The sequence below is a fragment of the Narcine bancroftii genome, chromosome 1 (assembly GCF_036971445.1).
Source record: "Narcine bancroftii isolate sNarBan1 chromosome 1, sNarBan1.hap1, whole genome shotgun sequence".
Taxonomy (NCBI): Eukaryota; Metazoa; Chordata; class Chondrichthyes; order Torpediniformes; family Narcinidae; genus Narcine; species Narcine bancroftii.
The window spans coordinates 335,897,865-335,911,612 of record NC_091469.1 but is presented as its reverse complement, the minus strand read 5'-3'; the positions used below and the strand labels follow the sequence as shown (position 1 = coordinate 335,911,612).

The 13,748-nt window shown below is 39.7% G+C and overlaps 1 long non-coding RNA gene across 1 annotated transcript in view; it reads right to left on the bottom strand.

Annotated features, from left to right (window-relative positions):
- Positions 1–10,382: 10,382 nt before the first annotated feature.
- Positions 10,383–13,748, bottom strand: part of LOC138752240 (uncharacterized) — a 192,176-nt gene continuing 188,810 nt past the window's right edge. The window contains exon 4 of the long non-coding RNA XR_011350440.1: positions 10,383–10,548. This is a non-coding gene — a long non-coding RNA (uncharacterized lncRNA). The remainder of the gene's footprint in view (positions 10,549–13,748) is intronic.

The following is a 13,748-nucleotide window of genomic DNA, read 5'->3' as shown; positions in this document are numbered from 1 at the left end:
CTCTATCAACACCTGTACAATTATAAGATAGCTGAGTGAAATTGATTCACAGATAGAATCAGTAAGACCTCCTACCAGTGCCCAAGATACATCCTCAGAAAACTCTCCACACAGGACTATTTCAATGAAGCCAGCCAATAAATGAGTCTCTGCACTAAAAGTTCAGCCAATGTCCATTGACACACATTCTGGTGACATTCTTTTTTTTAAATGAGGAGCAAAACAGCAATGAAGCAAGTATAATTCTTGGACAGGACTGAATAACACGTTAAAAAAACTCTGAGGGGTAAGCCCCAGTGTGAATTAGTAGCCCAATGTGAATAGCAGTACAAGTGCAAGGATTGGTGTGTATCATGAATGGAAAGAGAATGCAGAACCTTCTTTGCGAGCTTAGAATGTCAGTTCAAAGATAAGGGTTATCAATATTTATTAGTCCACATTCAATTGAGAACTTTTTAATTTTATTCTGAGCTGGTTCATTCTGCCCAAGCAATTGCAAACATTTTGAGTCCCAGTCCTTTCTGATCTGCTGAGCTTTTACTCCATTTTCTGCCTTTGCTGGCCATACAGTAATCATGAAGAAGCACACATTGCTACCAAGTAAACATTGATTATATCAAAGCAATTATTTTTGCTCCAACCAACAGATTCAGTCCCTAGCCCCTTTCCAATTTACCAGTCTGCTCAAACTGTGCTATACTATTTGATTTTGAGTTCCAGTTCTGACCACATACCTTGTCCCTTTACACAGCCACCTATTGTAGACAACTGCTGTTGTTTCATCTTGTATTCATTTGTGTGAGTTCTTAGACAACACGTGGAGGAAGGAAAATGTTCTTTACTTTTATTGTAAACAGCACCATGAGGCTGCAAGTCTCCATTACAGATCTGCATACAGTATGGCAGCCAAGTCTAATCAAACAGTAAGACATTGCTAGTTGCATTGAAACCATGATCACTTTCATTACATCTCCCTTTCTTAAAACAAAAGTAGCTTACTTTTACTAACATGTTTTCTTTGTATAATTCTGCAATTTTAACTTTAACACCAAAAACTTACATTTTCATTATTATCAAAATTGTTAACATTTTTAAAACTTGTTTTGTATGTTCTCATTAACATACACTAAAACTTGAACAGCAAATAAGATAGCACTACTTCATTCTATAACAGGACAATCTCCTGATTGATTGTCCTTGAATCTGAGTTGTTGCCTCAGACAATATCTTCTCACCTGTGCATTCAGGTTATTCAACTTTCATCTTTACATCTATTGAGGCTGGTCCCATTTGAAGATCTTGATGATTTATTCGCAGAACAGCACCTTCATCTGTCTGAATATTGTATGATCTTTGTTTGACTTCACTAAGGACAGTTCTCTTCTGAGTCCATAAGTTTGTTTTGTCTTTTATCCTTACTTGGTCACCAGTGTAGAGTTCCGGTAGGTTTTTTGTTCCTCTGTCAAAGTAATACATTTACTTTACTTTCTGTTGTTCTTTGAACTTCCTCACCATCTCCCACTCTTTTGTTTTTAGGAAGTTCTCCTGAATGAGTAGGTTTGATCTTAGCCTACGTCCAATAAGGAGTTGTGCTGGTGACATGCCACACTTGAGCAGCATTGTGCGGTATACTAGCATGCTCTGGTAGAAGTCTGTTCCACTGTCTTTTGCCTTGTTCAGCAGTCTTTTCACTGTCCATACTGAGTTTTCCACTAGACCATTGGACTGTGGAAAATGAGGACTAGACGTGTACAAAGTCCCACTCTTTGGCAAACTGTCAGAACTTTAAATTGCAAAACTGGTGTCCATTGTCTGTGAAGTCCTCGCTTGCCACATCATGTCTGGAGACTATGGTTTTCAAACCTGTTATTACATCATCTGCAGTGGTGCTGTTCAGTCTACACACCTCTGGATACAGGGAGTGATAGTCTGTGACTACCAGATAGTCTTTCCCTTGACATTCGAATAGATCAGTGGCTACTTTCTGGTAAGGTCTATATGGTGCTGAGTGTGGCTTTATTGGTTCTGCAGGATTGCTTGCTTGATATTTCCAGCATATTATACAGTTTGACACTTCATTTGTTATATCATTGTTGATTCTTGGCCAGTACATCACCTGTCATGCTCTTTTCTTACACTTTTCAATTCCAAGATGTCCTCCATTGATACTTTTTAGCATCTCATTTCTCAGAGTCTTTGGGATTAGAATTTTACTTACTTTTTAGATGATGTCTTCAACCACTGATAGTTCCACCCTGCAGTTCCAGTACTCTGAAATGTCAGGTGACCAGTCCTGCTTCATGTTGGGCCATCCATCCAAGATGTTTTTTCTTATTTGTCTAAGTGTTTCATCTTTGTTTGTCTCTGACTTTATGAGCTCCATTTTTGCATCTGATATGGGCAGTGCACTTGTGATCATGTCCATGAAGGCATTCAGATCTTCATCCATTCTGGTGTTTGAGGATTCTCTTGTATCAACAGCTCTAGTCAATGTGACTGCTGTGTACATTAGCTTACCCAGAGTGGAGGCCACATTCTGTGTATAGCATTGCAGCCTACTCATCATTCTTTGTATTCTAAGTGGACATTTATTTAATGGATTTTGGAACAATCCAATCAAGGGCATGGTCAGTCTCTACACTAATTACTTGTCCTGACACAAACTGATGAAATCTTTCACAGGCGTATGAAATGCTAAGCAGTTCCTTTTCATTTTGAGCGTATTGCGTCTCCACGTCTGACATTGATCGTGATGTACACGCAATGGGTTGGTAGTCATCATATTTTTGCAGAAGAACTGCACCGAGCCCACTATATGATGGGTCTGTTGATAACTTGATCAGTCTCGCTGGGTTGTAAAACCTCAGAACTAGTTCCTCTGTGAGTAATTTCTTTAGTTCCCTCCATGACTTTTCATGGTCATGATCCCACTCCCATTCAATGTTCTTTTCTGTTCGTCTCTCAATGGAGCCATCTTTTCTGAGAGGTTGGATATGAATTTATCCATAGAGTTGACTATTCCATTAAACATCTGTATGTCCTTTTTGCATTGTGGCCTTGGCATGTTCCCAATAGTGGGCACCTTTCTGGGGTCTGGTCTGATGCGTTAACTGCCAATAATATCTCCTACAAATGTTAGTTCTGTCACCCTGAGCAGGCATTTGTCTCTATTCAGCTTCAGATTTGTTTTCATTGTTGCTTCCAGCACTTTCCTTAGTCTCTCATGATGCTCCATTCTCGTGGATCCCCATACTATGATGTCATCCACTGAGGTATCAACTCTGTCCAGGTGCTCATAGACCATATGGATAGTTTTGTGATACACTTCAGGAGCTGAGGCAATTCCGAATGGTAACCTTAGGAATCTGTATCTGCCAAATGGACTATTGAACATGCACAGTCTTGAACTTAATTCATCCAATTTTAACTGCCAAAATCCTGATGATGCATTTAACTTCCTGAAAAACTTTGCATTTGCAAACTGTGACATGATTTCTTCATGCGTCAGAAGCTTAAACTTTCTCTCTTTATTGTTTTCTGTTTAGATCTCTTGGATCCAAGCAAATTCTAAGCATTCCATTCTTTTTGTCCACAACAACGAGTGAACTCACCCACTCCATTGGCTCATCTATCTTCTGAATCACATTCAGGCTTTCCATCCTGTCCAACTCTGCTTTTAGTTGCTTTTGAAATGCAAATTGAATTTTCTGCATAGATGTATTATCGATGGCATATGTTTATCCACTCTGATTGTGTGTTCTCCTGGAAGGCAGCCTAAACCCTGAAATAGGTCATTGTACTCTTTCATGAGTTCATTATAGACTGTCTTTCCTTCACTTTCCACTAATGAGGACTCTTTTTACCAGATTCATTTTCTCACAGGCTGTTAAACCTAGTATGTCCTGTACATCCTTTGGTACCATGATGAATGCTAGCATGTGCTCTTTGTCCTTGTGTTTCACTTTGACCATGAATTCTCCTTGCACTGGTATAATCGGTACCTGAATATCCTGTCACCTTCACTTTTGTTCCATACATCTTTGGTCTGGGTTTAATATTCTTAAAATCAGTCTCCGATATTACATTAATTTGGGCTCCAGTGTCCAATTTAACTGAAACTTCTATGTCATTCATTTTTAATCTCAACATCCAGTCTCTGTTTTCTTTCTTGTTTTCAGTCACAACATCTACATAGAATTCCTCTATCATCTTTTGCATGAACCTTGCTTTATTGCATTTGGTTCCTACAGCAACGGGCATAATGGTTGCTTTTGTTGCACATATTGCATGCTTTAACATATGCTGGACACCTTTTTGGTAGGCGTTATGTACCACATCGACAACATGTCTTTCTAGTGTCCCTTTCATTTTTGTTTGCTGGCCATGTCTCTCTTTCCACTTTGGCGTGGTTTTTATTAAATGGTTTTTGTCCATTTTTGCTCACTGCATCCATGTTATAGCTAGTTTCACTGAACAGCTCTTTTACCTGCAATTTTATAGTTTTGGGAGCTCTATAGCATGCAATGGCTTTTTCCAGGTCTAGATTTTGCTCTCTTAGCAGTCTTTCCCTTAGACCAGTGGTTCCCAACCTTTTACTTTCCATGCACATACCACTTTAAATATTCCCTATGCCATAAATTTTCTGTGATTAGTAAGTGATTGCTTAAGGTGGTATGTAAGTAGGAAGGGAAGGTTGAGAATCACTGCTCTCGATCCAATTATTACTGAAATATTTTGCTTGAAAAAAATTGTCATTGGCCCATTTCCTTTGGAGTTATGAAACTGCACATAACGAATCAATTTGGAATGATTAAAACAGTGGTTTTCAAACTTTTTCTTTCCACCCACATACCACCTTAAGCAATCACTTATTAATCATAGAACAGTTATGGCATTGGGAATACTTAAAGTGGTATTCAAGTGTTAAGTAAAAGGTTGGGAACCACTGCCTTAGACTATTATCTGGAATACCACACACACAAGTCTGTCTTTTATTAGCGAGTCAGTCAGTCCACCAATTCACATATTTTGCTTCTGTTTCTCAATTCAATCACATACTGATCAATACTTTCTTCCATTTTCTGTATACACGTGAAAAATCTGTGCCTCTCAAACATCATGTCCATTATTTTTTCCAGTTTAATGTTGTCTCCTTCAGCAGCAAATGTGAAGTTATTATACACCTCCAGGGCTTCATCACCCGCAACATGTAAGAAAACTGATGCTTTCACTTTATCACTTTTCTCATCAGCTCCGACTGCCACTAAATACAATCCAAAATATTGTTTAAATCTGTTCCAATTTTCAGCCACATTACCTGTCAGCTGAAGTTTCGCTGGTGGGTGTAATCCTTCCATTGTTCACAGCACCATGAGGCAGGCTATGAGGCTGTAAGTCTCCATTACAGATAACATACTGCAGTGCCCTGCTCTGTGTGCCAGCCCCCTGCTGCCAGTCAAGTCTACTCAAAGAGTAAGGCATTGCTAGTTGAATTGCAACCATGATCACTATCATTACAGCTGCTATCAGCTGTCCTACTCCCACCACAATTGCACTGCAATCTCCATACCTACAAGGATGAACTGTGCATGTGGAGGTACTGCTAAGTAATTAGAGTGACATACAGGAAGAGACAGACGCCAAGCGGTAGGCTCTCTCTCTCCCTGACATGTTACTGTGTTTGGTTTACACTTTGTAAAGTTCATTGTTTGGTTCACTGTATCCACCAGCTCCAGTCATTATTGTAGACCCAATAACAACATGGATTCAGAAGTGAAGCCTCACAACTGAAAAACTGCCACAGTAGGTAATTAAAACCATATTTGTGAAACCTCAAAATGACCGACGTGTTCAGACGTCCCGACCCCATGGTATTTGAAGGAAACATAGCCAAGGACTGGCCCATGTTTGAACAGGAGTATGAGATTTTTATGGCAGCTGCACATGGCGATAAGCCTCTCCGTACCAGAGTGTTCATTCTGTTGAATTTGGTGGGCTCAAGAGCCATTGAGAGAGAGAGGTCATTCATTTACAAGGGTGAGGTGCGTGAGGGGAATCTCGTGACCTGTCCCGCTGAGAGGATCCCGATTGCTTATGGCAGACCCATTACCATCGAAACTGACCATTTACCCCATGAGACAATCATCAACAAACCCATCCAAACTGCACCGGCAAGACTTTAGAGGCTGATGCTTCAGTTACAAAAGTACCACATCATCCTAATTCACAAATGCAGCAAGGAAATGTGCCTAGCTGATGCCCTTTCATGTGCCCCCAGGAAGTGCACGATGTGGCGTCATGATAGTGAGCCACATCTCCTCAGCCTGACTTGATGAACTGAGAAAGCATACTACAGAAGACAAAGCTCTGAGCTGCTTGAGCAACTTCATTAAAGGCCGCTGGCTGACCAAGCAGCGCAGCCTGCCACCAGCAATACAACCGTTTTTTTCCTTATCGGGACAAACTAATCATTGACAAGCGAATAATTATAAAAGGCAGAGAGCAGTTATCCCCACTACACTGCAGAACATGTACGTAGAAATCCTGCACAGAGGACGCCTCAGCACGGAAGTGACAAAACATAGGGCAAGAGACATTGTTTTCTGGCCAGGCATATCCAACCAGATAGATGAAGAGGTGCAGTCCTGTATGGTCTACAACAGTACAAGGCCACACCAACAAAGAGAGGCACTGCAGCTGCGGCCAGTGCCCGCTCTACCCTGGTCAACAGTAGTAACCAACATCTTTGAATGGCACAGACAACACTACCTGGTGCTGATTGACTCGTATTCAGGCTGGTTCGAGATAGACCTACTATGAGTCACCACCTTGGAGGCAGTCATCAAGAAGTTCAAACGCCACTTCTAAGGAGGCCCACACACACTCCTTTCTGACAACGGCAGCCAGTTCGCCAGCCAAAAAGTTTACAATTTTGCCTCTTCATAGGATTTTACCAACATTACCAGCAGTCCAGAGTGCCCCCAATCCAAAGGACTCGCTGAAAGAGTGGTAAGGAGCACCAAACAGCTCATGGAATGTTGCCGCAGAGAGAAGACGGATGTATTCATCAGCCTGCTCAATCTGAGGAATGTCCCTCGGGACAACACCCTGGGCTCACCTGTGCAAAGAATGATGTCACGGCAAACCAGGACAACCCTTCCAGTGGCAAGGAAGCTCCTAGAGCCTCATGTCAATGACCCACAGGATGTCAATGCCTAGCTGCTAAACAAGCGGCTTACTGAAGGGCAGGTCGTCAGACTTCAAATGCCAGAGGGATACAACCGCCCAGGCATAGTGGAACAAAGCTGCCAAGAGACGAAGTCATACCTCATTCATTCGGAGTGGAAACCTACAGGAGGAACAGAAGGCACATCCTCCCTGTAAAAGAACCTCCCCCATTGCAAAACCCAGACAGACTGGTATTCCTTGACGAGCCCAGAAACACAGAGAACCCAGCTACAACAGAGAACCCAGCTACAGCCCCAGAGCAAAACATGAGCGACACAGACAATGCACCCACAACCGCGAGTGAGAGAGGCTCTCCAGACGAGTTGCCTCAAGCCTCCACCTCCAAAGAGGGGTTCTACAAAATGCGTGCTGGGCGTGTTTGCAAGCCAAACCCAAAGTACCAGGACTGAACTGGGTCAATGTATATATTTTGTATATTTGTCATTGGACTAATAAATGCAGGAACTTAATGGGATGTGTGGGAGGGTTGGCTCAAGAAAGGGGATATAGATTGCCACTGCTATCAGCTGTCCTACTCCCACTGCAATCATGCTGCAATCTCCGTGCCTACATGGGTGCACTGCGCATGTCCAGATACTGCGAGGTCATTAGAGAGGAGTACAGGAAGAGAGCAGATGCCAAGCTGCAGGCTCTCTCTCCCAACCATGCTAATGTGTTTGATTTATACTTAATAAAGTTCATTGTTTGGTTCATTCCACCCACCAGACACAATAATAAACACCCATGTTCAGTTTAATGTAACCCTTGGACCTGTCTAAGCTCATACGTGCCAGAAACATTCCCTGACATTTTTGTTCTCTTAAGGTTTGTCCATTCAGAGGCTTCGCTGGCAACCTTTGACATTGAACACCTTTGTTCCCCAGCTTATTCATAGCTCTGATCCCCATTCCAAAGTGAGAACATGGAGAAGCGGGGAGGAGCAGGGGCAAGCCATTGAAGTTCCAAGTCAGACACACCATTCAAAACAATCGTGGCTGATCTGCCCAGGATATCATCTCCACTTTTGTGCCAAGTCCCCATAGCTGTTAAATCTCTGACTTTTTGAAATTGATTTAACTCTTGGTACTCTCACTGATTTAGTCTTCCCAACCCTCTGAGGTAGAGAAATCCAGTCTCACCATCCACCTCAGTTTTCATCAACTGCTCCAACTTCCTTGATTTCAATATGACCACGCCATTTCACTTTTGTTTCTAAATTGCTTTGTCCTCACACCTCCTTATCTATTTTGTTTTTATTATTCATTATTAAGTCCTGTGCATTTTTTGTGGATAGAAGGAATAGAAGGAGGAGTTTTTTACTTTATTTTGATAACAATGTCCAGTTCGAATTTTGCAACATTTAATTTGCAGGGTTTAAATAACCTGATTAAAGATAAACATGTTTTAGTCTGTATAAAAAAGATGAAAGTGGATATTGCTTTTTTTGCAGGAAACTCATTTAACTGAAAAAGAACATTTGAAATTGAAGAGAGATTGGGTTGGTCATGTAATTTCATTTTCTTTCAATTCGAAAGCAAGAGGAGTGGCGATCTTGATTCACAAGAAAATACCATTTGAACTTGAATCTTTGGTGGAATCAGTTGGCCGAATCCTAACGATTAATTGTAAATTGTTTGCTGAGTCATGGTCCTTGTTGAATGTGTATGCACCTCATGTTGATGATGAACAATTTGTGTCTGAAGCTTATTTAACTTTAAGTCAAGCTAAAGAAAATATTTTGATTTGGGGAGATTTCAGTTGTGTATTAGATCCATTATTGGATAAATCTCCGAAAATCTTGAAAAAATCAAAAGCAGCGGTCCAATTGGTTTCTTTGATGAAAGACTTAAATTTGATAGAAGTTTGGAGAAGGTTAAATCCTACTGAGAAAGATTTTTCATTTTATTCCTCGTGTCATGATTCATTTTCAAGGATTGATTTATTTTTGGCATCAGTACATTTGTAATCTCGATTGTAACCTAATTCAAGCTGAATATAACAGTAGAATCATTTCTGATCATTCATTGTTATTCATTTCTTGTGCTGGGCCGGAAGTTACTCAATCAACCTTTCGGAGATTTAATGCAATGTTATTGAAAAAACCGGAATTTGTAAAATTCATTAATGATCAAATTGTTTATTTTTTGGATTTGAATAGGAATACAGTTAAGAGTAATTTTACTTCATGGAATGCTTTGAGGGCATTTTTACATGGTCAAATTATTAGCTATGCGTCCTGTCCATTTCTGAAAAAAAATTAGTATTAAGTGCCCTTCAGAGATATTGATGAGCCACTTCCTTAGACTATGACAGTACATCTTGTGCATGAACACCACAACCATAGAATGATAGAATGGACAATATAGAAACAGTTCATTCAGCTCAACTTGTTTACACTGAGCAGTCATCACCCTTATAATATTTATCCCATCACACAGCATCTGGTCCTTAGCCAAAGTGGCTATTGAGGCAGATACATTAAATATTTCACGTACCAGCTTCCAACATTCTCTCAGCGAGTTCATGAAGTGCCAGTTAATGAAGAAGATGAAAGCTGTGAAGTTAACCAGGAATCATGGCTTTTATTAGCAGAAACTAGTGGTACAATAATGATTGATAATGGGTGCATACACAGTTATACCCAAGTGGAGTGTCTTTAGTGGTAGAGATAATGCATGTCCAATGTCAGTGAAACAGACTAAGCACAGCAAGAGACTGAGAGCACAACACAGTTTCACCACAGTAGATTCACTAATTTACTAATCTCCGCGAGGATAAGGACTCCTCGTGTCCCTAAATCAAATCCACTAGTGAAACGTTTCTTGCAATTTAACTCATCTATACCCCTCATAATTTTACACACTTTCAGCTCCAGAAAGAACAGATTCAAGTTCCTCATTCTCTCCTTTTATCTAAATTGCTCCATCCTAGGCAACATCCTGATAAATCTCTTGTGCTCCCTCTCCAGCACATTATATTCTTTCTATACCTTGGTGACAAGAACTGTATTCCACTCAAGATCTGATCATGGCTTTTAATGAAGCCCTAAATAATGAAGCCCAGTATTAATGTCCCTTCCTATTTATGTAATATAACTGTGTTGCTAAGTGGGGCCAAAAAGGGCAAAGTTGTGTAAAGAATTTACTTACCTTTATAGGTTGGTGACCTGTTGGTCCCTGCGTGGTTGTTGGAGACATCCCGAGTTGGTTTTTACTTTTCGTGGCCATCTTTGTTGTGCACATGTGTTGTTCCAGGAGCATGCGCAGTGTTTTCTAGGTGGAAGAGCCGGTTGGAGCATGTGCAGTGGGGCAGCGCGCGAATCTGGAGTTTTAGTTATAGACATAGAAAAAGGGTGAGTGAGATCATCATAGCTTTAGTTGACTGTCAACTCTAATGTTACTCTGTATTCATGGAGCATCAGTGCAGGTTTTATTTATGGATGATTTCAAGTTTGTGTGTTAAATAAAAGATTAAAATACATCTGGGCTTGTATTGAAACTAATTGAAAACAAGTCACTAATAAGTGTCTCACTTAGCCTATTTATTGGATCGAAGTCATTATGCTAAGGATACATGGACTTGTGGAGATCATGGAGTTCATGGAGAGGTATTGCTCAAAAACTGCCCCTTCACCACCAATTGACAATCAAACCCCTTTTACACTATTCTTATGTTATTCACATTTTATTCTCACTACATTCATAATTAAGACCCTCCAGATGCTACAATTCACCTGCACATTATGGGTAATTTACAGTAGCCAATCAACATGCCAACCCATATATCCTTGGGATGTCAGAGGAAGCCAGAAGACATAGGGGAAGTCCACATAATTACAAGGAGAACATATGAACTCCTCGCAGACAGCCCCAGAGGTTACTAACCCAATGGAGATTTTTCAGATTCTGATAGGGTTGTTGGAACGACAGTTACACAAATGCTGCATTTACATTGCCAAGCACACTGAAAATATGAAATGAAATCCTGTGTCACGGCATATATTTTTTTTTAAATTTGGAGTTTCAAAGATAAAAATGCTGGAACTACATGGCTCTTTGGAAGAAAGCTGAGCTATAGTAGTGAACAAGTAGATAAATGAGCAGAGATGTGTAGGGTCAACTCCACTGGGCACCTCAAGCTGGTGCTTGTCACTGAACAAGTATATTGATTACTTGGTGTTTCATGCCCAAGGCTTGAGATCCTTTTGTCTGTAAGTGAAGTAAATGGCTTTGCCAGTGAAAGTCTTCCAAATGACATTCAAATTATTTTCACTATGTTATTTCCTGCTCAGGACAATGGGCTTAAAAAAGCATTTCAATGGTTGAATTCAACATATTGTAGTGTGGTTTAAATATATGATTCAAGAAATTATTTCAAAATATATTGCAATGCAGGATAGTCTAGATCAGTGGTTTTCAAACTTCTCCCCCCACTGACATACCACCTTAAGTAATCCCTTACTAATCAGGGAACCTATAGCATAGGGATTGCTTAAGGTGGTTTGTGAATGGGAAGGGAAGGTTGAGAATCACTGCTCTAGACTATCCAGCATTGCAATGTATTTTGCTTGAGAAAAATTGTCATTGGCCCATTTCCTTTGGAGTTATGAAACCACGCATGACGAGTCAATGAGGTACGATTAAAACAGTGATTTTCAAACATTTTCTTCCCACCCACATACCACCTGAAGCAATCCCTTACTAATCACGGAGCACCTATGACATAGGGAATACTTAAAGTGGAATGTGAATAGAAAGAAAACAGTGGAGAACCACTGAGATAAACCATGAAATCTGCAGATGCTTGGGTCTAATCCAAGGACTGAGCAATGGGTTAATTTTCTGCAGAACAATATCTTATTTACAGGATTAATGAGGAGCCACTGGCAAACAAGTATTATAAAAAATCAATAGCTAATGGATGGTTACCATCCATGAAGAAAAACAGGATATTGTAAAGTTGCAAAAGCAGCATGTAAACATTGCAACCATTGGAAAGCTCATTCTATAAATTGCTGGAGGACTTTAAGGTTATTGGAATGTGTTCAGGTTTTTAGTTGAGCTGATTCTACAATGTTCTTTGTCTCGTAAGCAGGTTGAGGAGTGGCCTAATAAGGGACTTTAACATTTTTGAAGTATCTCAATAGAATGGACACAATGAGTTTTTTTTTCCCCAATTGTGGGAACAAAGTGTAACTGGAGACAATTATTATGAGATAGTCAACAAACAAATCCAATAGTCCATTCAAAAGGAACTCCTTTGACAGTGAGAGTGTGGAACAAGCTGCCACAGGAAGAGCTTCGATAGATTTCCAGAAGGCCAGACAAGTGTCTGCAGGAGAAGGAAGTAAATAAGTACTTTGAGGACAGAATGGAGGATTGGATCTTAATCATCAGCATGAAGTTTAGGCCGAGAACAACACTTTAACAAATTCTTTGTATATGTCCTGATGTCACAAAATGTGGTAGATAGAATATAGATCATAGAACATATCAACATGTTTATTTTATTGTACAATTAATCATCTGTGGTTAATTATATGAACTAATTAACTGCATAGATATAATCTGTACTTCCTCCTTTTCCAAAATACAGCTCAAGAAAATGGAAACAGTTCCAATAATCAATCAAATTGCTTTAAATCTCAATGAATTAAGATCTTTTTTTTTAACATCTTCTCTTCCACCAACTGAGTTGCAACTATAATGTTAATTTGAGTATTACTCCAAGATCACTAAATTTGCACTCCATCTCTCACTCATAATCTTTATTCATCTTCTCAATCTTATGGGCCTAATAAATAAATACACACCAATCATTTCTGAGGGAAGTTTTTTTTGAATGAAAAAATAATCTTTTCTACTCAAATCTTACTTGAGATTTGGAAAGAACAGCAAAAGAAAGCATGATATGAGTCTTTCCAACTGCTCCCATCTGCAATTTAATTCAGGTGCCTGCCAGGCTTTTGCTCATACCATGACCAAGGCCTCTTTTTGCTTCCTTTAGATGCTGCACAACCTGCTGAGTTTCTCCTGAGCTTTTACATATTGCACTACAACCACAGCATCTTCAGACTTTCTTTTACAACATGATGTGTTTATAATTAAGCTCACAATTGTATTTTCAGCTCACACATAATGATGCAAAAGAGAACAAAAGAAAACCACCTCAAGGAGCTGGCTGAAATGGGATTGCAGTCAGTTAATAACAGCAAATAGCAATTGAACAAATATCTGTGAAGAAGAAGTGAAGCTTACTCACGACACGCTGCTGATTTAAATGGTTCAATTTTCATCAGGATAATTAATTTGTACCATTTGCTAAACAGTAAACAGTCTCTTGGAAAATAAAGCAGATCACCAAATTGAAATAAAAAAGACAATAAGGTTGCTGGAAAATGAAACAGCCACACTAGTGAGTTTCATTAATTTTTTTGGCAATATATAGCCATTCATTAATTTTGTTCCTGTGATTCTTAGAAACAGGTAATGGTGAAATGCAGCATATATAAATTTGTACCA